We start from the raw sequence: 5,000 nt of genomic DNA, 5'->3' as shown, positions 1-5,000 counted from the left end.
AAGAGCTATCAATCTGTCAATCCTTCCGGTGTCCGGGCCTGGTGAGGTTTCCCGTGTTGAGTCAAATTAAGCCGCAGGCTCCACTCCTGGTGGTGCCCTTCCGTCAATTCCTTTAAGTTTCAGCTTTGCAACCATACTTCCCCCGGAACCCAAAAGCTTTGGTTTCCCGGAGGCTGCCCGCCGAGTCATCGGAGGAACTGCGGCGGATCGCTGGCTGGCATCGTTTATGGTTAGAACTAGGGCGGTATCTGATCGCCTTCGAACCTCTAACTTTCGTTCTTGATTAATGAAAACATACTTGGCAAATGCTTTCGCTTCTGTTCGTCTTGCGACGATCCAAGAATTTCACCTCTAACGTCGCAATACGAATGCCCCCGCCTGTCCCTATTAATCATTACCTCGGGTTCCGAAAACCAACAAAATAGAACCGAGGTCCTATTCCATTATTCCATGCACACAGTATTCAGGCGGGCTTGCCTGCTTTAAGCACTCTAATTTGTTCAAAGTAAACGTGCCGGCCCACCGAGACACTCACTCAAGAGCACCCTGGTAGGATTGCAACGGGGTCCGCCTCGGGACGCACGAGCACGCACGAGGCGCGTCGCACGCCTTCGGCTCGCCCCACCGGCAGGACGTCCCACGATACATGCCAGTTAAACACCGACGGGCGGTGAACCAACAGCGTGGGACACAAATCCAACTACGAGCTTTTTAACCGCAACAACTTTAATATACGCTATTGGAGCTGGAATTACCGCGGCTGCTGGCACCAGACTTGCCCTCCAATAGATACTCGTTAAAGGATTTAAAGTGTACTCATTCCGATTACGGGGCCTCGGATGAGTCCCGTATCGTTATTTTTCGTCACTACCTCCCCGTGCCGGGAGTGGGTAATTTGCGCGCCTGCTGCCTTCCTTGGATGTGGTAGCCGTTTCTCAGGCTCCCTCTCCGGAATCGAACCCTGATTCCCCGTTACCCGTTACAACCATGGTAGGCGCAGAACCTACCATCGACAGTTGATAAGGCAGACATTTGAAAGATGCGTCGCCGGTACGAGGACCGTGCGATCAGCCCAAAGTTATTCAGAGTCACCAAGGCAAACGGACCGGACGAGCCGACCGATTGGTTTTGATCTAATAAAAGCGTCCCTTCCATCTCTGGTCGGGACTCTGTTTGCATGTATTAGCTCTAGAATTACCACAGTTATCCAAGTAACGTGGGTACGATCTAAGGAACCATAACTGATTTAATGAGCCATTCGCGGTTTCACCTTAATGCGGCTTGTACTGAGACATGCATGGCTTAATCTTTGAGACAAGCATATGACTACTGGCAGGATCAACCAGGGAGCTGCGTCAACTAGAGCTGAGCAGCCGGCCGCCCGGGAGTGTGTCCCGGGGGCCCGCGCGAACACGCAAGCGTCCGCTCAATTATTCTGCAAACAGGAGGAGGCTGCGCTCCCCTGCACCATACACCTCGAAACCCTCTCAGGTCCCGGCGGCGCGCAGCGCCGTCCTAAGTACTTGGTCGGGTTCGAGAGAGGCGCAATCGCCCGGAGTTTGGCGAGTAGACGCTTTAGGTGCGACCACCCGTGCTCCCAACTGAGCTTGCCGCTGCCGACAGAGGCCCGGGAGCGTGCTGTCGTGGCATTGCCGGCGGGAGACAACACGCGCCACCTACGGTGACCGGCAGCTCCAACGCCAGCGCCACAGAAGGACAAAAGCCCCACTTGGGTGCCGAAGCGAACTCTCCCAGCACAGCGCACGCGCCAACACGTCCGCACAGCTGCGATACAAACCACCTGCGAGAACCGCAGAGGCGACCGAGCAGCAGACGGCGTCGCGGCGCCGAGCGCCGGGCGGCGGCGCATCCTCAGCGCACACAGTCCTCAATCGGACCAGCACACTGCAGATGTCCACCGCGCTTCGCACCGGGCCCGCGAGGACCTACTTTGGCCGCACGGCGCCGCGTGCAGGGTGCGCCGGCGCGCAGCTGCGCCGCCTGCCGCCTCCGTCGGCCGGCGCGCCTGCCAGTGGCCGCCCCCACCAGCCGGCTGTAGCGCGTGCGCCCACGCACCGCGCGGCCAGCACGCCGGGCGGCCCCCCCTCACCGGCCGGGGCCGGTCCCACCCAGCCACCGCCGCGTATCGCTTCACACCCACATGCCATTCACGTTCGTGGGCATGGTGGGTATCGCTGAAACAACCGGTTGGTAGCTCAACCGATCGTCGCCATCACTGATTCACCTCTAGCGAGAACAACCGCACCACAACGGTTTACCAGTTGTTCATTTGCGTAACGTCACCAGCAAACGTAGGCGTCCATCGCCATTTGCAAATTCAACGATTGTTGCATGCCTGTGTCAGGTGTCACGACACACTATGTCTGCCCACATACACGCAACAACATGTGCACGCTTCGCAAACACGTGGAAGGTGGCCCCCGTACGTATGCGATGTCCATTGCGCAAACGACTGTCAACCGGCCTCTGTCGCATGTCGCAGATGTGGAACGCAGTGCACCATGCTATCACGGTGTGTGAGAAGAGACGACAACGTCTGACAACACGCGCCACTACATCAACAGACGGCTCATGCTGATCGCCATCCAGGGCATACCACACTGCACTCCAGCTCTTATAGGGAGACGACACGTAGCTGCGTGCACAACATTTGGACCGCATGGTTCGCCGTTGTTGGCGCAGTCGTTGTACGGTCACATGTACCACGATGTATCATTCAGTACATGAGGACCAATGTGCAGTACAGTGTGTGATTTGGAGGTACAACATCAGCGGACAGTTGACACAGGCCGTACCACAGCGTAGGCGCAGTGCTTCGCCATGCGAATGCCAATGAACAACTGCGAAGGGCATTGAGCATGTACGTCCTGCTGCCATCCACATTACAGTGTATCGCTGCAAGGTGTTTAACATGAAGCGATACACTGGGGACCGGGCAGTGCGAGTAGCAAACTATATTGCGGGGGTTGCAGTTAGGCAACACTACACTAATTTAACGCGTCGTATGACAATTACAGAGCAGGTTAAGGCCCAACGTGTGTTGGGTTAAGGCCCAACGTGTGTTGGGTTAAGGCCCAACGTGTGTTGGGTTAAGGCCCAACGTGTGTTGGGTTAAGGCCCAACGTGTGTTGGGTTAAGGCCCAACGTGTGTTGGGTTAAGGCCCAACGTGTGTTGGGTTAAGGCCCAACGTGTGTTGGGTTACAGCACAATATGGGTTACGTTAAGGGGCAATGTGGGTTACGTTAAGGGGCAATGTGGGTTACGTTAAGGCGCAATATAGGTTACGTTAAGGCGCAATATAGGTTACGTTAAGGCGCAATATAGGTTACGTTAAGGCGCAATATAGGTTACGTTAAGGCGCAATATAGGTTACGTTAAGGCGCAATATAGGTTACGTTAAGGCGCAATATAGGTTACGTTAAGGCGCAATATAGGTTACGTTAAGGCGCAATATAGGTTACGTTAAGGCGCAATATAGGTTACGTTAAGGCGCAATATAGGTTACGTTAAGGCGCAATATAGGTTACGTTAAGGCGCAATATAGGTTACGTTAAGGCGCAATATAGGTTACGTTAAGGCGCAATATAGGTTACATTAAGGCGCAATATAGGTTACATTAAGGCGCAATATAGGTTACATTAAGGCGCAATATAGGTTAGGTTAAAACACGACATAGGTTAGGTTAAGGCACGACATAGGTTAGGTTAAGGCACGACATAGGTTAGGTTAAGGCACGACATAGGTTAGGTTAAGGCACGACATAGGTTAGGTTAAGGCACGACATAGGTTAGGTTAAGGCACGACATAGGTTAGGTTAAGGCACGACATAGGTTAGGTTAAGGCACGACATAGGTTAGGTTAAGGCACGACATAGGTTAGGTTAAGGCACGACATAGGTTAGGTTAAGGCACGACATAGGTTAGGTTAAGGCACGACATAGGTTAGGTTAAGGCACGACATAGGTTAGGTTAAGGCACGACATAGGTTAGGTTAAGGCACGACATAGGTTAGGTTAAGGCACGACATAGGTTAGGTTAAGGCACGACATAGGTTAGGTTAAGGCACGACATAGGTTAGGTTAAGGCACGACATAGGTTAGGTTAAGGCACGACATAGGTTAGGTTAAGGCACGACATAGGTTAGGTTAAGGCACGACATAGGTTAGGTTAAGGCACGACATAGGTTAGGTTAAGGCACGACATAGGTTAGGTTAAGGCACGACATAGGTTAGGTTAAGGCACGACATAGGTTAGGTTAAGGCACGACATAGGTTAGGTTAAGGCACGACATAGGTTAGGTTAAGGCACGACATAGGTTAGGTTAAGGTACGACATAGGTTAGGTTAAGGTACGACATAGGTTAGGTTAAGGTACGACATAGGTTAGGTTAAGGTACGACATAGGTTAGGTTAAGGTACGACATAGGTTAGGTTAAGGTACGACATAGGTTAGGTTAAGGTACGACATAGGTTAGGTTAAGGTACGACATAGGTTAGGTTAAGGTACGACATAGGTTAGGTTAAGGTACGACATAGGTTAGGTTAAGGTACGACATAGGTTAGGTTCAGGTACGACATAGGTTAGGTTAAGGTACGACATAGGTTAGGTTAAGGTACGACATAGGTTAGGTTAAGGTACGACATAGGTTAGGTTAAGGTACGACATAGGTTAGGTTAAGGTACGACATAGGTTAGGTTAAGGTACGACATAGGTTAGGTTAAGGTACACATTGTTGTAAGGAAAGGTTTAATGGGGGGGGGGGGGCGGCGGCCGGTTTGTTGATTGTGATTATAGTACGTGGATGCCTGCGGTATCATCTGATTTGCCACGTCAGGATGTACCTTTGGCTCATGACAGGCGGCGCTCTCATTCCATGCTTGTGGCAGACCTGTGTCTTTCATTCCTGCCATTGTTTGTGTGCTGTGAGAGGAGGCAGTATTGTGATGTTGGGTGCACCCCTGTGTAGGACATGTGTGGGT

At 52.3% G+C, this 5,000-nt stretch overlaps 1 non-coding gene across 1 annotated transcript in view; it reads right to left on the bottom strand.

The window, feature by feature from the left end:
- LOC126434106 (small subunit ribosomal RNA) overlaps nucleotides 1–1,349 on the bottom strand; it is a 1,910-nt gene extending 561 nt beyond the window's left edge. Inside the window, exon 1 of the ribosomal RNA XR_007578979.1 lies at nucleotides 1–1,349. This exon is cut by the window's left edge and continues 561 nt beyond it. This is a non-coding gene — a ribosomal RNA (small subunit ribosomal RNA).
- Between the last annotated feature and the right edge of the window lie 3,651 nt (nucleotides 1,350–5,000).

This window comes from Schistocerca serialis, unplaced genomic scaffold (genome assembly GCF_023864345.2).
Source record: "Schistocerca serialis cubense isolate TAMUIC-IGC-003099 unplaced genomic scaffold, iqSchSeri2.2 HiC_scaffold_1181, whole genome shotgun sequence".
Taxonomy (NCBI): Eukaryota; Metazoa; Arthropoda; class Insecta; order Orthoptera; family Acrididae; genus Schistocerca; species Schistocerca serialis.
The sequence above is the reverse complement of the archived record's forward strand: the minus strand, read 5'-3'. Positions and strand labels throughout refer to the sequence as shown.